At 43.5% G+C, this 25,211-nt stretch overlaps 1 protein-coding gene across 1 annotated transcript in view; it reads left to right on the top strand.

The window, feature by feature from the left end:
- Positions 1-25,211, top strand: part of LOC121554923 (PTB domain-containing engulfment adapter protein 1) — a 150,349-nt gene that overhangs the window by 76,472 nt on the left and 48,666 nt on the right. Inside the window, exon 2 of the mRNA XM_041868651.2 lies at positions 17,388-17,473. The gene's annotated coding sequence lies outside the window, so the exon portion shown is untranslated. The remainder of the gene's footprint in view (positions 1-17,387; positions 17,474-25,211) is intronic.

Raw genomic sequence — 25,211 nt, forward strand, 5'->3', positions numbered from 1 at the left:
TCACAGACAGAGCCCAGGCAAGGCTCCCACTCCACACTATGAATAAATGAGTCTCTTCTCATTGCTGGTCGATCATACCCATTAGGTGTAGGTTACCCTGTTATTCAGATTGATGGCTGCCAATGTGAAATATGCATGTCCAAGACCTGAGGCCAGCTGTTGGCTCGCACAGGGCTTTAGCTCAAAGTGTTAATGCTGTCTTCTTTGGTGGTCTGGATGTGGTGCGTTTACGACCAGGGTTGGATTTCCGGCCTGTACAATGTGTACAAATACTCTCCAATAGATTAAACTTGGCAGGTTAAAGCAGTATGGTGCTAAGCCACTCTTTCCCTTCTGGTCCCTCTATGATGTTAAAAGAGTGTTGAGTTGAATTGAGTTTCTACCATATTGCTTTCACTCATTCTGCCTTTTCAGATCAATGCTTATAAACAAAAGGGAATGGAAGGAATATTTTGAGCAGTAATGGGAAACAAGCCATCTTGTGTGCTTGGCTGCATGTTACAGATGGTTTGTTAGTTCGTTTTGATGCTACTAATTTATTGTTTGAGCACATTTTTAGCAATTGTTTGAGTTTTGTTACTTGCAATAATGATTTGATACAGATTTGGAATCTACTTGATTGAGTGGTCTGTCAATCGTGAGTGAACGGTCTGTCAGAATTGGCTCATCTTCACAAATTAAAGTCAAATTCTGTGAGCTTTTTTACTTGTTGGCTTGCCAGCTAAACTCATGATTCTTTCAATTTCTTTTGGAGCTAACAATATTTGCAATCTAAAATATTGATGTAAATATTTTGATGGCACATATTTATTGTCGTCAAACTGATTAAAATCTTGTTTTGGCTAGTGTTGTCTCTGTAAAGGAATAATGAGATGTGTGCTTGCTTTGTGGTCTGCAACTAATCATGCATTTTGACAACATCATGCATAGAAAGCAAGTTCATTATCCTGAACACTAAACCATGATGTGAATTACAGTGGGGAGAACAAGTATTTGATACACTGTCGATTTTGCAGGTTTTCCTACTTACAAAGCATGTAGAGGTCTGTAATTTTTATCATAGGTACACTTCAACTGTGAGAGACGGAATCTAAAACAAAAATCCAGAAAATCACATTGTATGATTTTTAAGTAATTCATTTGCATTTTATTGCATGACATAAGTATTTGATACATCAGAAAAGCAGAATTTAATATTTGGTACAGAAACCTTTGTTTGCAATTACAGAGATCATACGTTTCCTGTAGGTCTTGACCCGGTTTGCACACATTGCAGCAGGGATTTTGGCCCACTCCTCCATACAGACCTTCTCCAGATCCTTCAGGTTTCGGGGCTGTCGCTGGGCAATACGGACTTTCAGCTCCCTCCAAAGATGTTCTATTGGGTTCAGGTCTGGAGACTGGCTAGGCCACTCCAGGACCTTGAGATGCTTCTTACGGAGCCACTCCTTAGTTGCCCTGGCTGTGTGTTTTGGGTCGTTGTCATGCTGGAAGACACAGCCACGACCCATCTTCAATGCTCTTACTGAGGGAAGGAGGTTGTTGGCCAAGATCCCGGGATACTTGGCCCCATCCATCCTCCCCTCAATACGGTGCAGTCGTCCTGTCCCCTTTGCAGAAAAGCATCCCCAAAGAATGATGTTTCCACCTCCATGCTTCACGGTTGGGATGGTGTTCTTGGGGTTGTACTCATCCTTCTTCTTCCTCCAAACACGGCGAGTGGAGTTTAGACCAAAAAGCTATATTTTTGTCTCATCAGACCACATGACCGTCTCCCATTCCTCCTCTGGATCATCCAGATGGTCATTGGCAAACTTCAGACGGGCCTGGACATGCGCTGGCTTGAGCAGGGAGACCTTGCATGCGCTGCAGGATTTTAATCCATGACGGCGTAGTGTGTTACTAATGGTTTTCTTTGAGACTGTGGTCCCAGCTCTCTTCAGGTCATTGACCAGGTCCTGCCGTGTAGTTCTGGGCTGATCCCTCACCTTCCTCATGATCATTGATGCCCCACGAGGTGAGATCTTGCATGGAGCCCCAGACCGAGGGTGATTGACCATCATCTTGAACTTCTTCCATTTTCTAATAATTGCGCCAACAGTTGTTGCCTTCTCACCAAGCTGCTTGCCTATTGTCCTGTAGCCCATCCCAGCTTTGTGCAGGTCTACAATTGTATCCCTGATGTCCTTACACTGCTCTCTGGTCTTGGCCATTGTGGATAGGTTGGAGTCTGTTTGATTGAGTGTGTGGACAGGTGTCTTTTATACAGGTAACGAGTTCAAACAGGTGCAGTTAATACAGGTAATGAGTGGAGAAAAGGAGGGCTTCTTAAAGAAAAACTAACAGGTCTGTGAGAGCCGGAATTCATACTGGTTGGTAGGTGATCAAATACCTATGTCATGCAATAAAATGCAAATTAATTACTTAAAAATCATACAATGTGATTTTCTGGATTTTTGTTTTAGATTCCGTCTCTCACAGTTGAAGTGTACCTATGATAAAAATTACAGATCTCTACACGCTTTGTAAGTAGGAAAATCGGCAGTGTATCAAATACTTGTTCTCCCCACTGTATATTTGATCAATGGCAATGTTTTGTTGAAACCCTACACCAGTTCTAGGTTATCAAATCAATTAAAGTAGTGAGCTATAGAATTAAGCTGTTGGCTAATGAGAACCTAGGCTAAGAAATATTGCAGGCAATTAAATATTGCTGCAAAATGAGTCATATGTCAATTGCTGAAGGAGTGAGTTAACCATCTAAAATGAGGACTGCTCACTTGAACCATTAGTCCTCAAGAAAATGATGCTGCCTAGTGAAGTTACACAGTTGGTGCTGCTATACACATTCTGCATGGCCTTGATTCAGAACATGGACACAATGTATAAATTATTACATTCTTACTTATTCAGCTGGTCTAGCTTTCAGTGAAACTCAATGTCCTGAAACTGAGGACTATTATATTCTACACTTGACTTCTGCACTCATTCAGTGGATTTATTCTGGGTGGATAAGCTGCACAGTTATTTGTCCCTGTCTGTTTTTCTTAGTGGCCTTGGTGTCTAAAAGTCTGTGATAGATATGACTTCACCTTGACTGTCAAAGGAAATGCCAATGTTTATTTGTCACAGTATGCAGTGTACCATGCAGTAACTTCGGCAATGGGCCAAACAGATGACCCAGAGTCCCTGTTTGTTTGAACATCTTTTTCAGCTCCCTCTATCAATCCCTCCATCTAATGTACGTATGTTTCCTTCCATGAGAATTCTGGTCTTATTTCGACCCAAATGTCTTGTTGCTTTTTGTCTTAATGCATATTGCTCAGTCATCTCAAGTCTTTGATCATTTTTTAAAAATAAGTTAGCTTTTTTACAACCAAATCTCTATTTTTGATGTATATGGCATCCAGTTGGGCCACCACGAGCTGCCAGAACAGCTTCAATGTGCCTTGGCATAGATTCTACAAGTTTCTGGAAATTCCTGTGTGGAAGGACCTGCTTTCTATATACTTTGTATTCTTCATTTACTCAAGTGTTTCCTTTATTTTGGCAGTTACCTGTAGAATGGACGGAGATGTATCGCTTGAGTTGCAACAAAATGGAATATAACTTTGCGGATAAAGTTCAGAATGACACAATTTCATGTGTACAACATCTAAAGAGCCCCCGTACTGCACAACTAGGATGAAAAAAAAATATATTTAGATTTGGTTGTAAAAACGCCAAATATTCCTTTATGATATGCAGGCTCTTTTCCATACGCTTTTTATTTTAATTTAAAACATGACTCTGTTTGGGAAATACATACATTATTGATTAACAAATCTAAAAACTTCAAGCAATTGTCCAAAGCAGCACTTTGAATAGATGCGTGATTGATTTACTATTTATCAAGTTATCCATGTTTCTGTTTGCCTTAGCACTGTATTATGCATAATATGCCCCATAGAGCCAAATGTTCTGCAGAAATACAGTTCTAGTAGTACCTGCATGGTGAACAGTGGTGACAGTGATTGATATACACATTTAAATAGCTGCTCACTTCAAAAGTCTGGGTCCCAAATAGATCTCTTGGACAGCATATGACCTTCTCAAAACTGAAGGGCACACTTTATGTTGGATTTTCCCGATGTTTTGATATACTGTTTACTAGCCACTTCAGCTTCGAAGGTATTGTGTTACACCAAATAAACAAGACATAGGCAAGGTTATCTTGTATGTTATATCTGTCAGTGACAAATGCACTGTAAGGTTTACTCCTGGTGGCAAAATGGCTCTTTCAGTGTTTTATTTTCCTGTTTTTGACCTTGTGTTGTCTTGCAGTAAGCACAATATATTCCACTAGTTAAACTGATACATAAAAACCACTGTCTGAGATATTGATTAGTAAAATCTGCTAAGGCAAGTAAAGATGTTAAGGCCTTGAACTAAGTTGTGCTTTGTCCAGCCTCACATCTACCATCCCCTTTGATATTTCAAGGATTATATTAGGGCTCAAGTGCCTTGTATTTTGAAGCTAGCCTTCAAATCAAGACAAGTTGAAAATCACCTGAAGTTGTGTTTTCTCACACAGTTCACTGTAAGGCCACGCTCTGTCAAAGCTAGCCTGCTTACTGACTGAAAAAAGATAACCCCAATGCAGATTGAGTTGGCCGGTTGCCTGTCCTTATACTAAACTTTAAAGTTGGTGTAGGACCTGTAGGCCTTGTGACGTCACGAGAGGCTACACAGCTTTCAGCGGGATTGCTCAAGTAGTGCAAGGAGACAAGGTTCAAACAAAACAAGGATTTTATTATAGGTCTTGGGAAATTAACGAAAATATAACAAAATTCTGTTCTCTTGTGGCTCTTTAAGGGTTAACAGTTCAGGGATGTCTCTTCCACATCCAAAATCATAATTCTCACTCGCTCAGATAACTTTTCCCCAGCCTTACTGTAGTCCACGTTGCAGCTAGTGGCCAACCCAGCAAAAAGTCCTTCCAAATGTCTCTCACGTATTTCCACAGGTGCATATATCCAAAGGTGAGTATTTCCCAAAGGTAAGTATCTCCAAATCCTTATATTCCTCATGGAAGTGGACGTGCAGCACTCTTGTCCTCCAGAGAGCCCAGGTTGGAGACTGTGTTTCTTCACCCCCCACACACTCCCTCAGTGTGTCTCTTCCCTTCCAAAACCTTCAGCTCATCAGCTCCTGATTTGTTTCAGCTGCGTGGGAAGATTGGCCATAGAGGGGTGGAGTTCCCGACCATACCAGCAGATGGAGCCATAGCTGTCTGGGTTTGCAGCCACCTCAGGGGGATGTAACGTCCCTCCAGGACACAGCCTCTCGTGACATCACACATCCCCCTCCTCGGGACCGACGTCCTCGTCGGGGTAAAGGCAGCGAAGAAGGCATCACGCCGGGAGAGGGCGTCCGCATTGCCGTGGTGCTTGCCAGACTGCTCTCTCTTCAACTCCTCCAACTCTAGGACCAGGGACTCAGCCTCCTGTTGTCTCTCCTTGAGTTTCTTACTGAACGCATCAGCCTTGGTTTTAGCAGAGTTTAGCTTCTGTTGAGCAGCTTTCAGTTCCTTCTCTCTCTCTGCCTCCGCATTCTTCATCTTGTTCTCCAACACCTTGTACTTCTCCTCTGCCTTCTTCTGGACCTCCTTACTCCTGCGCAGGGTCTCCTCACACTCCTCGATGGTCCTGCGCAGCCTCTCCAGCTCCTCCTGTTGCTTAGGGAAGGAGCTCTGTTGGAGTTTAGCCTGGAGGATATCTAACTCTTCTGTCTTCATGTCTAACTGTTGCTTTAACAAACGATACCTCTCAGCGGTCCCCTTCAGACCAGACAGTTCTTTGTCCAGATTCTGTAGCTCCGTCTCTGTGTCGGTCTGGGCACCTGCCATCCCTATCAGAGCCCGGGGCGGGAGTGAGTAACTCGGAGGATTGCACCGGAGCCTTCCCAGGATGAGTCTTGCCTCTCCGTTTCCGAGGTACTCGGGTTATCCTCTCCTGAGACTCTCTCCAGAGTGGGTAAAAGGCTGGGCAGTCTCGTCCAATAAGGACAGGGACGGGGAGGGAATCAACCACCCCCGCCGTCGTGTGTATGGTTCCCCGTGTGCTGGTCATTGTAAGTTCAGTAATGGGGTATTCTCTGGTGTCCCCATGGACACAGGAAACTGGGAGGATTTTCCCCGGGGTCAGACACGTTGGGCCCACCAAATCCTTACGCACCAGGGGTGGCCCGGCTACCAGAATCCAGTAAGGCCTCCACATCATGGTGATTCACAGTTACCGGGCAGGTGGGGGGTCGATCTGGGCCGCCATCTACGACTCCCAAGAGCGAGGCAACACGGTGTGTGGGTGCTGAGCTGGAGGACTCCGCAGTGGGCATAGGTTCATCGGCTGGTTTCCCACACTGCCAGGAGATATGTCCCATCTCCCCACACCAGTAACACTGTCGAGTTTCCCCCTCCTGGTGTACTCTTCTTGGACCCGCCTGGTTTCTGGCTCCCCCTGGAGCCGGGATAAGTCCTGACGTGGCTGGGTTCGAGACCTTGGGGTCCTTTGGACGGGTTCTTCCCATTTGTGGTGGGGCCGCACTCCTGGGGTCTTTTTCGGGGAAGCATTCAGCATCTCCGCTGTGGCCTGGTACTTTTCCACAGCTTCCACGGTCAGATCAGCCGTGGTCAAGGCCTGTTGACTGATGAACCGTTTTGCCTCATAAGGCAGGGGCGCGTAGGTAACGATCCACCACAACGGCCTCCACCACCGCCGCTGCTGTATTCCTCTGCGGATCCAGCCATTTCCTTGCGATTCGGACAAGTTCATGCATCTGCGCCCGAGGAGGTTGGTCTGGTTGGAAGGTCCAGCCGTGAAAGCGCTGGGCCATACCAAACTTTGTGAGTCCATATCTGCTGAGGATCTCAGACTTCAGGGCATCATAGTCAGTAACCTGGTCAGGGCCCAGGTCCCGGACAGCATTCAGCGATTCCCCGGTTAGAAAGGGGGCTAACAGACCAACCCACTGTTGCTTGGGCCAGGCTTCCCTAGTGGCCGTGGCCTCAAATGCATGCAGGTATGCCTCAATGTCATCGGTAGCTCCCATCTTAGATATAAAGTCACTTGCCTTTATTGGGCGGGTATTTTGGACCACCCTCTGTCTCTGCAACTGCAATTCCTCTGCCTTCAGAAGGTTGGCTTTCTTTTGCTCCTCCAAGAGAGCCACGTTTGCTTGCATCTGGGCTTGCTGGCCAGCAACAAGGGCTTTCAATATGTCCTCCATTTCAGTCGGCGGGGAGCCTACGGCCAACTTGGAAAACTGGGTGATCAAACCTTCGGTATCCTCCTCTGACATGCACTATTAACGCTTGAGCGTGCCCGTATTCTCCACCATCTGTGACGTCACGAGAGGCTACACAGCTTTCAGCGGGATTGCTCAAGTAGTGCAAGGAGACAAGGTTCAAACAAAACAAGGATTTTATTATAGGTCTTGGGAAATTAACGAAAATATAACAAAATTCTGTTCTCTTGTGGCTCTTTAAGGGTTAACAGTTCAGGGATGTCTCTTCCACATCCAAAATCATAATTCTCACTCGCTCAGATAACTTTTCCCCAGCCTTACTGTAGTCCACGTTGCAGCTAGTGGCCAACCCAGCAAAAAGTCCTTCCAAATGTCTCTCACGTATTTCCACAGGTGCATATATCCAAAGGTGAGTATTTCCCAAAGGTAAGTATCTCCAAATCCTTATATTCCTCATGGAAGTGGACGTGCAGCACTCTTGTCCTCCAGAGAGCCCAGGTTGGAGACTGTGTTTCTTCACCCCCACACACTCCCTCAGTGTGTCTCTTCCCTTCCAAAACCTTCAGCTCATCAGCTCCTGATTTGTTTCAGCTGCGTGGGAAGATTGGCCATAGAGGGGTGGAGTTCCCGACCATACCAGCAGATGGAGCCATAGCTGTCTGGGTTTGCAGCCACCTCAGGGGGATGTAACGTCCCTCCAGGACACAGCCTCTCGTGACATCACACATCCCCCTCCTCGGGACCGACGTCCTCGTCGGGGTAAAGGCAGCGAAGAAGGCATCACGCCGGGAGAGGGCGTCCGCATTGCCGTGGTGCCTTGCCAGACTGCTCTCTCTTCAACTCCTCCAACTCTAGGACCAGGGACTCAGCCTCCTGTTGTCTCTCCTTGAGTTTCTTACTGAACGCATCAGCCTTGGTTTTAGCAGAGTTTAGCTTCTGTTGAGCAGCTTTCAGTTCCTTCTCTCTCTCTGCCTCCGCATTCTTCATCTTGTTCTCCAACACCTTGTACTTCTCCTCTGCCTTCTTCTGGACCTCCTTACTCCTGCGCAGGGTCTCCTCACACTCCTCGATGGTCCTGCGCAGCCTCTCCAGCTCCTCCTGTTGCTTAGGGAAGGAGCTCTGTTGGAGTTTAGCCTGGAGGATATCTAACTCTTCTGTCTTCATGTCTAACTGTTGCTTTAACAAACGATACCTCTCAGCGGTCCCCTTCAGACCAGACAGTTCTTTGTCCAGATTCTGTAGCTCCGTCTCTGTGTCGGTCTGGGCACCTGCCATCCCTATCAGAGCCCGGGCGGGAGTGAGTAACTTCGGAGGATTGCACCGGAGCCTTCCCAGGATGAGTCTTGCCTCTCCGTTTCCGAGGTACTCGGGTTATCCTCTCCTGAGACTCTCTCCAGAGTGGGTAAAAGGCTGGGCAGTCTCGTCCAATAAGGACAGGGACGGGGAGGGAATCAACCACCCCGCCGTCGTGTGTATGGTTCCCCGTGTGCTGGTCATTGTAAGTTCAGTAATGGGGTATTCTCTGGTGTCCCCATGGACACAGGAAACTGGGAGGATTTTCCCCGGGGTCAGACACGTTGGGCCCACCAAATCCTTACGCACCAGGGTGGCCCGGCTACCAGAATCCAGTAAGGCCTCCACATCATGGTGATTCACAGTTACCGGGCAGGTGGGGGGTCGATCTGGGCCGCCATCTACGACTCCCAAGAGCGAGGCAACACGGTGTGTGGGTGCTGAGCTGGAGGACTCCGCAGTGGGCATAGGTTCATCGGCTGGTTTCCCACACTGCCAGGAGATATGTCCCATCTCCCCACACCAGTAACACTGTCGAGTTTCCCCCTCCTGGTGTACTCTTCTTGGACCCGCCTGGTTTCTGGCTCCCCCTGGAGCCGGGATAAGTCCTGACGTGGCTGGGTTCGAGACCTTGGGGTCCTTTGGACGGGTTCTTCCCATTTGTGGTGGGGCCGCACTCCTGGGGTCTTTTCGGGAAGCATTCAGCATCTCCGCTGTGGCCTGGTACTTTTCCACAGCTTCCACGGTCAGATCAGCCGTGGTCAAGGCCTGTTGACTGATGAACCGTTTTGCCTCATAAGGCAGGGCGCGTAGGTAGCGATCCACCACAACGGCCTCCACCACCGCCGCTGCTGTATTCCTCTGCGGATCCAGCCATTTCCTTGCGATTCGGACAAGTTCATGCATCTGCGCCCGAGGGAGGTTGGTCTGGTTGGAAGGTCCAGCCGTGAAAGCGCTGGGCCATACCAAACTTTGTGAGTCCATATCTGCTGAGGATCTCAGACTTCAGGGCATCATAGTCAGTAACCTGGTCAGGGCCCAGGTCCCGGACAGCATTCAGCGATTCCCCGGTTAGAAAGGGGGCTAACAGACCAACCCACTGCTGCTTGGGCCAGGCTTCCCCTAGTGGCCGTGGCCTCAAATGCATGCAGGTATGCCTCAATGTCATCGGTAGCTCCCATCTTAGATATAAAGTCACTTGCCTTTATTGGGCGGGTATTTTGGACCACCCTCTGTCTCTGCAACTGCAATTCCTCTGCCTTCAGAAGGTTGGCTTTCTTTTGCTCCTCCAAGAGAGCCACGTTTGCTTGCATCTGGGCTTGCTGGCCAGCAACAAGGGCTTTCAATATGTCCTCCATTTCAGTCGGCGGGGGAGCCTACGGCCAACTTGGAAAACTGGGTGATCAAACCTTCGGTATCCTCCTCTGACATGCACTATTAACGCTTGAGCGTGCCCGTATTCTCCACCATCTGTGACGTCACGAGAGGCTACACAGCTTTCAGCGGGATTGCTCAAGTAGTGCAAGGAGACAAGGTTCAAACAAAACAAGGATTTTATTATAGGTCTTGGGAAATTAACGAAAATATAACAAAATTCTGTTCTCTTGTGGCTCTTTAAGGGTTAACAGTTCAGGGATGTCTCTTCCACATCCAAAATCATAATTCTCACTCGCTCAGATAACTTTTTCCCCAGCCTTACTGTAGTCCACGTTGCAGCTAGTGGCCAACCCAGCAAAAAGTCCTTCCAAATGTCTCTCACGTATTTCCACAGGTGCATATATCCAAAGGTGAGTATTTCCCAAAGGTAAGTATCTCCAAATCCTTATATTCCTCATGGAAGTGGACGTGCAGCACTCTTGTCCTCCAGAGAGCCCAGGTTGGAGACTGTGTTTCTTCACCCCCCACACACTCCCTCAGTGTGTCTCTTCCCTTCCAAAACCTTCAGCTCATCAGCTCCTGATTTGTTTCAGCTGCGTGGGAAGATTGGCCATAGAGGGGTGGAGTTCCCGACCATACCAGCAGATGGAGCCATAGCTGTCTGGGTTTGCAGCCACCTCAGGGGGATGTAACGTCCCTCCAGGACACAGCCTCTCGTGACATCACAGCCTATACAGATTCCAATACTGAACTGAAGTTCTGGCTTTGCAAGTACGTATTAGAATGTAGTGAAGTAGTAAACAGACAGTATCTTGAAGGATGTAGGACCAGGCAATGGACCTAGGACTAGCCATACTAAGAAGAGTAGAAATTACTGTCAAGGAACATTTGATGAAAGAAAATATACACACCTACACGTATAGGCCTTCACATGCCATTGGTTTAGATGCTGGGCAGAAAAAAGAGTAGAAAAAGACTAAAGTGATTCAAGTTGGCCTAGATGTTGCACTGTTACTGATGTCAAGTGATGTAGAAAAGCCAAAATGTCAATCTTCAGCTAATTAAGCTTAGATGTTCACGTGTTATTTCAAGGAACAGGTTTAACTGAGGTTTTGAAACCCTTAGATTACAAGACAGTTAGGAATTACCTGCTTTGATCAGTATTACACTGTGCTTTTTCTTTAGTTTTAAACTTTATTTGGCCCGTGGTTGCAATTGCAGGAATGCTTTTTTCAAGGATACAGTTACATCAAGCAGCATGTGATTCAGTGTTTTGCCATTCACCCAATTTACATAACAAAGATGGTGCAGTATGGGTCATTTAGCTAATCATTTAGCTAATCAAGTAAAATCCCACGGGGGCCAGTATGAAAAATGTATGCACTCATTAATTGGAAGTCGCTCTGGATAAGAGTGTCTGCTAAATGACTAAAATGTAAATGTAAATGTTAAATGTTTGATGTACTGTATATGCCAGTAGTTTATTTTATGTTTATCTACTGTAGCATCATTTTAGCATTCAGTTCGCCATATCCAGCGAAGCTTCGGGCAAAACATTTTTTACTGTAGTTTTGCACTTTAAACACAGTGGGAGATGAGAACACTGTTGGAACCATGCATGGACAGCTCTGTTGATTCTAAATGAAAGAATGCAGATAGTTATTTAATCAATAACACAAATCCGCCTGTTGTTTCATCCGCTTGCCAGCAGCAGGGCCACTGTCTGCAATTGAAGGATTAGGTCGGATTAATTCTACTTTGCTCCCATGGAATTACAGTCCAACCTATCTTGACTACAGTTGACATATTAAATCAATTATCTTTTTAATGGGTCAGGTAGGTTGCAGTGCAGCCCATAACTTAAATTCATACTGTTCCTCAGTGCTTTAAAAGCTGTTTTATTCATCATCAATATAGTTTTATTTGCGACTATAAAAAAGGAAAACAGCATAAGCTATTTATATAGTCCTGGGGCTTGGAGTCGATACGTCTGCATCTGCTCAACATTGCTTTATACAACAGTGTATTTTCAATGGTTTTATGGGTTGACTTTTGTCATGTTTTTATAATTGGCAATGGTAATGCTTATGTTGCCAGCTTTAGCCTCAGCTAGCTTCCAGTAAGTTTTGTGGTGTATTTTAGAATGCTTGGCCCCCCTCCACACTAGTAGGACCCTGACAATGCAGGCCTGGGGTCTTCCCCTCAGGAGCTGAGCTGGCTAAAGGATGGCCTGCCTAGCTCTGCCTCAGCCTCTTATCTACCCCCGGCAGCAGCCCTCAGGCAGTGGAGCTGCTGCTGGGGCTCAAACACACAAACCCTGGCCAGATGCTTGGGAGAACAACTGATGTTGCCACATCACGTCCAACACCTTTTGGAATGTATAAAGAAAAGCAGGAGAAACACTTTCACAATGTATGAGAATGAGATGAAAGGAAAATAACTATTTTCCAATATTTATTTTTAAAGCCAGTGTGCTGTTGGCCCTGCATATTGAAGTCCCTGTGGGGTTTGCATACTGCACTTACACAAATACACAAAGATGGATACCTTACACCCAGTAGGAATATTGTCTTGTTACCAATGACTTTTGCTACGTTCAAGGAACTCATCTAAGGACTATGGGGATCCGGTATTGATATTCTATTTCTACGGTTTCAATTTGGTGGTTGTAGTTGCAATACTCTCATTGTGTTGCTGTGTCGGTCTTCAGTAAGAGTATTCTGTGCACATACTGCCTGTTTTCTAAAGAGACTTACGCAACTGCATTGTTTGTTCATTTAATCCATGTTCTTGTTAGAAAATGTAACCCCCTTCTGCTCCCAGGTGGTCTAATCTCATAATGGAATTAAAAGCGACTCTGAAAGGTGCTCACCTCGGCTCAACAGGGCTTGCATTTCGAACTATGCGATTTGTTCTTGTGCAACATTAAGCCTTATTATTTCCTGCCGACAAGAAACCATGGAGTCAAAATGTCTTCGGGGTCTGCCAGATTCACATTTAAGTCGCACTGTCCTGTTAGCTGGAGGGTCTGTGAATGTGATGACTGCAGCAGGACCAATGAAGCAGCCAGGGAGAGGGCTCTAGGACAATTCATTAACAATGTCTCCCTGTAGAGGTTTTGGGTATGTCTATGCTGCAGGCTCCTTCTGTTCACACACAAGCGGCTGCTGAATAGCAGATGTGTTGGAGGTCTCCATCAGTCCCTAGGCAGTACTGAGATACTAAAGTCTCATTTGAACAAATGAGGCCCTCAAATAGTTCTACAACTCTAAACTTGAATTTCAAACTATATGGATTCGTTGTGAAAGGTATAGCAATAGCAAACCTTTTTCATTCATGTCAGCACTTTGGGGTATAAACCATGTAACTGTTCAACTGAATATTGAAATATTAATTTCAGAATATGCGACTGTGAAGGAAGTAGAACGGAGCATTACCAATATTAATCTACTCTAGGCCAAGAACATATTCATGGCTCGACATTCAGGACATTTTTCGAGTGACACAACTATTTTCAGGTCTTGCCAAAAAATGTCAAGCAGATTTAAGGCAAAACTTTAACTCGGCCACTCAGGAAAATTCACTGTCTTTTTGGTAAGCAACTCCAGTGTATACTTGGCCTTGTGTTTTAGGTGATTGTCCTGCTGAAAGGTGAATTCATCTCCCAGTGTCTGGTGGAAAGCAGACTGAACCGGGTTTTCCTCTAGGATTTGGCCTGTACTTTGCTCCATTCCGTTAATTTTTTATCCTGAAAAACTCCCCAGTTTTTAACGATTACAAGCATACCCATATGATGCAGCCACAACTATGCTTGAAAATATTAAGTGGTACTCAGTAATGTGTTGTATTGGATTTGCCCCAAACATAACACTTTGTATTCAAAGGTGAACTGCTTTGCCCCATTTTTTACAGTATTACTTTAGTGCCCTGTTGCAAACAAGATGCATGTTTTGGAATATTTATATTCTGTACAGGCTTCCTTCTTTTCACTCTGTCAATTAGGTTAGTATTGTGGAGGAACTTAAAATGTTGCTGATACACTACATCAAATCAAATCAAATTGTATTTGTCACATGTATACAACAGCTGTAGACCTTACAGTGAAATGCTTACTTACAAGCCCTTAACCAACAATGCAGTTTAAAGAAAAATAAGTGTTAAGTAAAAAATAGATAAGTACAAAATAAAAATAACAAACATTAAAGAGCAGCAGTAAAATAACAGTAGCGAGGCTATATACAGGAGGTACCGGTACTGAGTCAATGTGCGGGGGCACAGGTTAGTCAATGTAATTGAGGTAATATGTAGATGTAGGTAGAGTTAAAGTGACTATGCATAGATAAGTAGCAGCAGCATAAAAGAGGGGGTGGGGGGGGACAATGCAAATAGTCCGGGTAGCCATTTGATTAGCTGTTCAGGAGTATTATGGCTTGGGGGTAGAAGCTGTTAAGAAGCCTTTTGGACCTAGACTTGGCGCTCCGGTACCACTTGCCGTGTGGTAGCAGAGAGAACAGTCTATGACTAGGGTGGCTGGAGTCTTTGACAAATTTTTAGGGCCTTCCTCTGACACCGCCTGGTATAGAGGTTCTGGATGGCAGGAAGCTTGGCACCCAGTGATGTACTGGGCCGTACGCACTACCCTCTGTAGTGCCTTGCGGTCGGATGCTGAGGAGTTGCCAAACCAGGCAGTGATGCAACCAGTCAGGATGCTCTCGATGGTGCAGCTGTATAACTTTTTGAGGATCTGAGGACCCATGCCAAATCTTTTCAGTCTCCTTAGGGGGAATAGGCTTTGTCGTGCCCTCTTCACCACTGTCTTGGTGTGTTTGGACCATGTTAGTTTGTTGGTGATGTGGACACCAAGGAACTTGAAGCTCTCAACCTGCTCCACTACAGCCCCGTCAATGAGAATGGGGGCGTGTTCGGTCCTCTTCTTTTTCCTGTAGTCCACAATTATCTCCTTTGTCTTGATCACGTTGAGGGAGAGGTTGTTATCCTGGCACCACATGGCCAGGTCTCTGACCTCCTCCCTATAGGCTGTCTCATCGTTGTCGGTGATCAGGCCTACCACTGTTGTGTCGTCTGCAAACTTAATGATGGTGTTGGAGTTGTGCCTGGCCATGCAGTGAACAGGGAGTTCAGGAGGGGACTGATTACGCATCCCTGAGGGCCCCCGTGTTGAGGATCAGCATGGCGGATGTGTTGTTACCTGCGCTTACCACCTGGGGGTGGCCTGTCAGGAAGTCCAGGATCCAGTTGCAGAGGGAGGTGTTTAGTCCCCAGGTACATGATCAAAAGTAGTATATGACCAAAGGTATGTGGACACCTGCTTGTCGAACATCTCATTCCAAAAAAATCATTGGCATTAATATGGAGTTGGTCCCCACTTTGCTGCAATAACAGCCTCCACTCTTCTGGGAAGGTTTTCCACTACATTTTGGAACATTGCTGTGGGGACTTGCTTCCATTCAGCCATTAGGCCTGACTCGCAGTCAGCGTTCCAATTCATCCCAAAGGTGTTCGATGGGGTTGAGGTCAGGGCTCTGTGCAGGTCAGTCAAGTTCTTCCACACCGATCTTGACAAACCATTTCTGTATGGACCTCGCTTTGTGCACAGGGGCATTGTCATGCTAAAACAGGAAATGGCCTTCCTCAAACTTTGGAAGCACAGAATCATCTAGAATGTAATTGTATGCTGTAGCGTTAAGATTTCCCTTCACTGGAACTAAGGTGCCTAGCCCAAACCATGAAAAACAGTCCCAGACCATTATTCCTCCTCCACCAAACTATACAGTTGACAATATGCATTGGGGCAGGTAGCGTTCTCATGGCATCCGCCAAACCCAGATTCGTCCATCAGACTGCCAGATGGTGAAGCGTGATTCATCACTCAAGAGAACTTGTTTCCACTGCTCCAGAGTCCAATGACGGCGAGATTTACACCACTCCAGTCTACACTGTTCGGCCATGGAATCCCATTTCATGAAGCTCCTGACGAACAGTTCTTGTGCTGACGTTGCTTCGAGAGGCAGTTCGGAACTCGGTAGTGAGTGTTGCAACCGAGGACAGATGATTTTTACGCACCAGGCGCTTCAGCACTCGGTGGTCTCGTTCTGTGAGCTTGTGTGGCCTACCACTTCACGGCTGCGTTTCTACTGTGAGCCTACCACTTCATGACTGAGCCGTTGCTCCTAGATGTTTCCACTTTACAATAACAGCACTTACAGTTGACCGGGGCAGCTCTAGCATGGCAGAAATATGATGAACTGACTTGTTGGAAAGGTGGCATCCTATGACGGTCCCACGTTGAAAGTCACTGAGCTCTTCAGTAAGGCCATTCTTCTGCCAATGTTTGTCTATGGAGATTGCATGGCTGTGTGCTCGATTTTATACACCTGTCGGCAAAAGGTGTGGGTGAAATTGCCGAATCCAATCATTTGAAGGGGTGTTCACATACTTTTGTATATATAGTGTACATCCTCAGTTTTCTCCTATCACAGGCATTAAACTCTGCAGCTATTTTAAAAACACCATTGGCCTCATGGTGAAATCCCTGAGCAGTTTCCTTCCTCTCTGGCAACTGAGTTAGGAATGACTCCTTTATCTTTGTAGTGACTGGGTGTATTGATATACCATCCAAAGCGTAATTAATAACTTAAGCATGCTCAAAGGGATATTCAACGTCTGCTTTTTTTTGTTGACCCATCTACCAATAGGTGCGTTTCTTTTGCGAGGCATTGGAAATCCTCCCTGGTTTTTGTGGATGAATCGGTGTTTGAAATTCACTGCTCAACTGAGGGACCTTACAGATGTGTGGGGTACAGAGATGAGGTAGTCATTCAAAAATCATGTTAAACACTATTATTGCACACAGAGTGAGTTCATGCAACTTATTATGGGACTTGTTAAGCACATTCTTACTCCTGAACTTATTTAGGCTTACCATAATAAAGAGGTAGAATGCTTATTGACTCAAGATTTTTACGTTTTTCGTTTTTTTGGTAACATTTTCTAAAAAAAATAATTCCGCTTTGACATAATGGGATATTGTGTGTAGGCCAGTGTCACACAATCTCAATTGAATCCATTTTAAATTCAGGCTGTAACACAACAAAATGTGGAAAAGGTCAAGGGGTGTGAATACTTTCTGAAGGCACTGTATGTCCTGTATGCCTGTCAGTGTTTTTCTGAGGTATTTGACACAGGGGCTATTTAAACATTACCGGAATCTACAGGTTTCAGCTGGATAAGCGATTCAAACTGTTGTTCTCAAAAAGATCTCTGCACTTCTTTTGTTTATGTAAGCTATATTCTCTGGTTCTTGTGTGGTATCGACCAATGGCAGATAATGGTACCGAATCAATTCAGTATTCCCAAAAGCCTCAATGCTGTAGGACTAACCTTTCTTCTCTTTCTCTTCTTCCCCCCCACAGAAGACACAGCACTCATGAGAATTCTGAGGCCATTAGATGAGTGAGGCCCAACAGAGGATCCTGGTCGTTCACAATCAAAAGTATCGGTAAGGCACCTTATCCGTTATCTTACATACTCTGGAGCTGTCAGATTACTGCTCATCTTCAAATCTAGCTCACCCCAGGAGCTCCCAAAGCAATCTTTATGTGCTAAGTGTTTGTGATACAGCAATAGCATATCAGAATTATTGAACAGTTCATTGGGCAGCTGACAGCGATGCTATATTCCTGTCATGGACTTAATCCAGTATACCATATATACTGGATACTTTGCAGGAATAAGTACTATTTTAATGACAGTTGACTGAGCCTCTTACACAGTATGCTTTGCCATGGGAGTTTTGCGTCACATATTTAAGGATTTCTCTCACCTTGATATTTTTTCCAGATTTATGCTCCAAATGGGTATTGGAGTCTCAGCCTCCAATTCCCAAAGAAGTCAACACATTTAAAAAAGTTGCTGACAGTAAAATATGGCCTATTCTAAACAACTTGGACAGCTATTGCATCTAAATTGAAGATGTCTTATCATTCAGAAACAGTGGCGAAGATTAGATAAAAATTATTGAAGTAGATTTGATCCATAAACGGGTCGTTGAAATCCTTCTCTCAGATTTATGAGCGTGTCCCACCAGCAAAAACCGCAGTCTCGCTGCTGGTGAAATGTGCATCTCTAATCCTCAGGCAATTTCAATATGAAGGGAAGAGACCTGCTATCATGCATCATGTGCACTGAGGAGATGGATTGTGATACACAAGGCAAAGTGTTTAATTGAGGACAGTGACATTTTCTGGCCACGTTTCTTAGGACTTCACACCTTGGCGAAGGTTGCACCTGTCGCCTTTTACAGATGTCATTGTTTTCTGTGTTTTCAGCCTTTTATTCCCTTTTAAAATGACTGATGCAAAAACTTGTAACCTATCTGCACATGTAAATCAATGTTGTAACCTATCTGCACATGTAAATCAATGTTACCTCATGCGTACATGATACATGATTAAAAGTACCTTTGAGACCTTTGAGTCTACCTTATAAAACAGCTCATAGAGAGGGTAACAAAATTGGAGGCACCGCTGAAATGTATGTGTAGCCTATTAATATTATTATTTTTATCCCACATACAGTGGGGAAAAAAAGTATTTAGTCAGCCACCAATTGTGCAAGTTCTCCCACTTAAAAAGATGAGAGAGGCCTGTAATTTTCATCATAGGTACACGTCAACTATGACAGACAAAATGAGAAAAGAAATTCCAGAAAATCACATTGTAGGATTTTTTATGAATTTATTTGCAAATTATGGTGGAATATAAGTATTTGGTCAATAACAAAAGTTTCTCAATACTTTGTTATATACCCTTTGTTGGCAATGACACAGGTCAAACGTTTTCTGTAAGTCTTCACAAGGTTTTCACACACTGTTGCTGGTATTTTGGCCCATTCCTCCATGCAGATCTCCTCTAGAGCAGTGATGTTTTGGGGCTGTTGCTGGGCAACACGGATTTTCAACTCCCTCCAAAGATTTTCTATGGGGTTGAGATCTGGAGACTGGCTAGGCCACTCCAGGACCTTGAAATGCTTCTTACGAAGCCACTCCTTCGTTGCCCGGGCGGTGTGTTTGGGATCATTGTCATGCTGAAAGACCCAGCCACGTTTCATCTTCAATGCCCTTGCTGATGGAAGGAGGTTTTCACTCAAAATCTCACGATACATGGCCCCATTCATTCTTTCCTTTACACGGATCAGTCGTCCTGGTCCCTTTGCAGAAAAACAGCCCCAAAGCATGATGTTTCCACCCCCATGCTTCACAGTAGGTATGGTGTTCTTTGGATGCAACTCAGCATTCTTTGTCCTCCAAACACGACGAGTTGAGTTTTTACCAAAAAGTTATATTTTGGTTTCATCTGACCATATGACATTCTCCCAATCCTCTTCTGGATCATCCAAATGCACTCTAGCAAACTTCAGACGGGCCTGGACATGTACTGGCTTAAGCAGGGGGACACGTCTGACACTGCAGGATTTGAGTCCCTGGCGGCGTAGTGTGTTACTGATGGTAGGCTTTGTTACTTTGGTCCCAGCTCTCTGCAGGTCATTCACTAGGTCCCCCCGTGTGGTTCTGGGATTTTTGCTCACCGTTCTTGTGATCATTTTGACCCCACGGGGTGAGATCTTGCGTGGAGCCCCAGATCGAGGGAGATTATCAGTGGTCTTGTATGTCTTCCATTTCCTAATAATTGCTCCCACAGTTGATTTCTTCAAACCAAGCTGCTTACCTATTGCAGATTCAGTCTTCCCAGCCTGATGCAGGTCTACAATTTTGTTTCTGGTGTCCTTTGACAGCTCTTTGGTCTTGGCCATAGTGGAGTTTGGAGTGTGACTGTTTGAGGTTGTGGACAGGTGTCTTTTGTACTGATAACAAGTTAAAATAGGTGCCATTAATACAGGTAACATGTGGAGGACAGAGGAGCCTCTTAAAGAAGAAGTTACAGGTCTGTGAGAGCCAGAAATCTTGCTTGTTTGTAGGTGACCAAATACTTATTTTCCACCATAATTTGCAAATAAATTCATTAAAAATCCTACAATGTGTTTTTCTGGATTTTTTTCCCTCAATTTGTCTGTCATAGTTGACGTGTACCTATGATGACAATTACAGGCCTCTCTCATCTTTTTAAGTGGGAGAACTTGCACAATTGGTGGCTGACTAAATACTTTTTTTCCCCACTGTATATATATATATATATATATAGAGAGGTGACAGCATTGGAAATGCTTTTGGCAGTTAATCTGCTTCTGTTTTGTGGGTGGCACTGTGTGCTGTTTTCGATGGATGGGTCCTGGCCTCTCAGGGCCTTAGGTATCCGGAGGGACGTGGGTGGGATGCTGATCACTGGGATGATGGCTCAATTTGGGATGGGGAGGGGCTTTAGCGGGGGAATTAGTGGAGAACAATTGAAGGGTTACTCCGTAGCAATGCAAATATCACGGTACAGCTATATGGACACTCAATCATTACAGTATTTTTTATTGGTACATTTACAAACATATATAATGATAAATAGACTTGAAACGTGTATCTCATTATGGTGTATGGTGAAATAAGTATAGCCAGTTATAATTGTAATGGCTTAGCTGATAATAACAAAAGAAGAACAATATTTACATGGCTCAGAGAAGGAATATAAGATCTATTGTATACAGGAAACTCATTCAACAATTCGAGATGAAGTTGCGTGGAAAAAGGAATGGGGGGATTTACTTCTCCCATGGGCAAAGAAATTCAAAAGGGGTGATGATATTAATTAATAGTAATTTCGATCCGAATGTGCAAATTGTCCAAATAGATACGCAAGGTAGATGGATTATTTTAAATATGTTATTGGACCATAAACAGATATGGCTCATTAACTTTTATGGACCAAATAATGATGATCCACAATTCTTTGACAATATATATATATAATATATTATCAACCCTGCAAGCAATGCAAGACAATATTATTATGGTGGGGGATTATAATACTGTTTTAAATAGCTCAATGGACCGTAAAGGAAATCACACCACAAACAATCACCCACATGCTCTTAAGGAAATTGTGAATGTCATGGATACATTAGAACTAGTAGATATATGGAGGCTTAAATATACTGATCTAGTGAGATATGCATGGCGGAGACTGAATCAAGCTAGTCGTCTTGACTTCTTTCTTATCTCATTCTTGTTGGCAGCAAAAGTAAAAAAAAGTGTTGATAGGGGACAGAATGCGGTCGGACCATCATATAATTGGCATATACATTACTCTTACTGAATTTCCACGTGGGCGAGGATATTGGAAATTTAATCAAAGCCTATTGGATGATAATTTATTTATAATTAGAACAAAGGAATTTATAACGGACTTTTTCCGACATAACATAGGTACAGCAAATCCCCTTATTGTATGGGACACCTTTAAATGTGCCTTTAGAGGCCATGCAATTCAGTACTCATCTCGAAAACAAAAGCAATTTAGGTCAAAAGAGTTTATACTAACAAAGGAAATAGAAAGTCTAACAGAACAGATAGATGGCAATAAAAACTGTAACATAGAGGCGCAGAGAAAAACAAAAAGAAATGGAGAAACTTATTCAAGAAAGATCAAGTGTAATATATTATAAAAATAAAGCAAACTGGATGGAATATGGGGAAAAATGCACAAAATTATTTTTTAAATCTTCAACATAGGAATGCTACCAAAAATAACTTAATGAAACTGGTTACAATTGACGGAGTCACCCATGATTCACCAAATGATATTTTGTAGGAGGAAACAAAGTACTTTAAGCATATGTTTTCTTTTCAGTCGCCTCCATCTCCTCTAACTGAAGCTAATTGTAGTGATTTTTTTCTATTGATAATGTCAAATGAACAGCCATACAGAAAGACTCATGTGAAGGTGAAATTACAGAGGAGGAACTTCTGGATGCAATTAAAGACTTTAAGTCTGGGAAAACTCCAGGGTTGGATGGCATACCAGTCGAGGTATACCAAACCTTTTTTGATATACTAAGAGGACCGTTATTAGCATGTTTTAACCACTCCTATGTAAATGGTAGATTATCTGACACTCAAGAAGAAGGTCTGATCTCATTATTACTGAAACAGGATACAAGTGGAAAATATAAAGATCCAGTCCATTTTAAAAATTGGAGGCCCCTTACACTTCAGTGTTGTGATGCAAAAATTCTAGCAAAATGTATAGCGCATAGAATTAAAAAGGTATTGTCGGATATTATTCATTCCTATCAGACAGGTTTTTTACATGGAAGATACATTGTAGATAATATAAGGCAAGTATTGGAAACAATAGAACACAATGGAAAATATGGGAAACCAGACCTGCTATTCATAGCAGACTTCGAAAAGGCATTTGACAAAGTACGACTGGGGTTTATATATAAATGCCTGGAGCATTTCAATTTTGGAGAATCTCTTATAAAATGGGTCAAAATCATGTATAGTAACCCTAGGTGTAAAATAGTAAATAATGGCTATTTCTCAGAAAGTTTTAAACTGTCAAGAGGAGTGAAACAAGGTTGTCCACTATCGGCATATCTATTTATTGTGGCCATCGAGATGTTAGCTATTAAAATCAGATCCAATAATAATATCAGAGGATTAGAAATCCAGGGCCTAAAAACAATGGTGTCATTGTACGCTGATGATTCATGCTTTCTTTTAAATCCACAACTAGAATCCCTCCACAGCCTCATAGAGGATCTAGATACATTTTCTAACCTCTCTGGATTACAACCAAATTATGACAAATGTACTATATTACGTATTGGATCACTAAAAAATATAAATTTTACATTACCATGTAGTTTACCAATAAAATGGTCTGATGTTGATGTGGATATACTCGGAATACATATCCCAAAGGAAATAAATGATCTCACTTCAATACATTTTAATAGAAAGTTAGCAAAAATAGATAAGATCTTACTACCATGGAAAGGAAAATACCTGTCAATTTGTGGAAAGATCACCCTGATTAACTCTTTAGTATTATCCCAGTTTACCTATTTGCTTATGGTCTTGCCTACGCCTAGCGAACAGTTTTTTAAATTATATGAGAAAAAAATATTCAATTTTATTTGGAACGGCAAGCCAGACAAAATTAAACGGGCCTATTTATATAATGAATATGAATTCGGAGGACAGAAATTATTAAATATTAAAGCATTAGACCTATCACTAAAAGCTTCAGTCATACAAAAGTTATACTTAAATCCGAACTGGTTCTCAAGCAAATTAGTAAGATTGTCTCACCCAATGTTCAAGAAAGGCCTTTTTCCCTTTATTCAGATTACAACAACTCATTTTCAGTTATTTGAAAAGGAAATAATCTCCCAAATATCACTATTTCTAAAACAAGCCATAGAAAGTTGGTTGCAATTTCAATTTAATCCTCCAGAAACGACAGAACAAATAATGCAACAAATATTGTGGTTAAATTCAAATATACTAATTGACAAAAAACCTTTTAGGTATAATCTTCGTAAATGATATCATCGGTAGGACTGGTGGAGTTATGTAGCACATGCAGCTAACAAAAACATATGGAAATGTCTGCTCTACCCAAAATTACAACCAAATAATTGCAGCCTTACCGCAAAAGTGGAAGAGGAAAGTGGAAGGGGGAGAAAGTAAGGAACTTGTCTGTCGGCCTTGCATTAAAGAACATAATTGGTTAAGGAAAACTGTGATAAATAAAAAAGTATATCAGTTTCACTTAAGGACCAAAGGATTGACAGCCATCCCATATAGATTGCAAAATAGTTGGGAAGAGATTTTTGATGTACAGCGGGAAATTGTTTTATTTAGTCAGCCACCAATTGTGCAAGTTCTCCCACTTAAAAAGATGAGAGAGCCCTGTAATTTTCATCATAGGTACACGTCAACTATGACAGACAAAATGAGGAAAAAAATTCCAGAAAATCACATTGTAGGATTTTTAATGAATTTATTTGCAAATTATGGTGGAAAATAAGTATTTGGTCACCTACAAACAAGCAAGATTTCTGGCTCTCACGGACCTGTAACTTCTTCTTTAAGAGGCTCCTCTGTCCTCCACTCGTTACCTGTATTTTATGGCACCTGTTTGAACTTGTTATCAGTATAAAAGACACCTGTCCACAACCTCAAACAGTCACACTCCAAACTCCACTATGGCCAAGACCAAAGAGCTGTCAAAGGACACCAGAAACAAAATTGTAGACCTGCACCAGGCTGGGAAGACTGAATCTGCAATAGGTAAGCAGCTTGGTTTGAAGAAATCAACTGTGGGAGCAATTATTAGGAAATGGAAGACATACAAGACCACTGATAATCTCCCTCGATCTGGGGCTCCACGCAAGATCTCACCCCGTGGGGTCAAAATGATCACAAGAACGGTGAGCAAAAATCCCAGAACCACACGGGGGGACCTAGTGAATGACCTGCAGAGAGCTGGGACCAAAGTAACAAAGCCTACCATCAGTAACACACTACGCCGCCAGGGACTCAAATCCTGCAGTGCCAGACGTGTCCCCCTGCTTAAGCCAGTACATGTCCAGGCCCGTCTGAAATTTGCTAGAGTGCATTTGGAATATCCAGAAGAGGATTGGGATAATGTCATATGGTCAGATGAAACCAAAATATAACTTTTTGGTAAAAACTCAACTCGTCGTGTTTGGAGGACAAAGAATGCTGAGTTGCATCCAAAGAACACCATACCTACTGTGAAGCATGGGGGTGGAAACATCATGCTTAGGGGCTGTTTTTCTGCAAAGGGACCAGAACGACTGATCCGTGTAAAGGAAAGAATGAATGGGGCCATGTATCGTGAGATTTTGAGTGAAAACCTCCTTCCATCAGCAAGGGCATTGAAGATGAAACGTGGCTGGGTCTTTCAGCATGACAATGATCCCAAACACACCGCCCGGGCAATGAAGGAGTGGCTTCGTAAGAAGCATTACAAGGTCCTGGAGTGGCCTAGCCAGTCTCCAGATCTCAACCCCATAGAAAATCTTTGGAGGGAGTTGAAAGTCCGTGTTGCCCAGCGACAGCCCCAAAACATCACTGCTCTAGAGGAGATCTGCATGGAGGAATGGGCCAAAATACCAGCAACAGTGTGTGAAAACCTTGTGAAGACTTACAGAAAATGTTTGACCTGTGTCATTGCCAACAAAGGGTATATAACAAAGTATTGAGAAACTTTTGTTATTGACCAAATACTTATTTTCCACCATAATTTGCAAATAAA

The sequence above is a fragment of the Coregonus clupeaformis genome, chromosome 4, assembly GCF_020615455.1.
Source record: "Coregonus clupeaformis isolate EN_2021a chromosome 4, ASM2061545v1, whole genome shotgun sequence".
In the NCBI taxonomy this organism is placed as follows: Eukaryota; Metazoa; Chordata; class Actinopteri; order Salmoniformes; family Salmonidae; genus Coregonus; species Coregonus clupeaformis.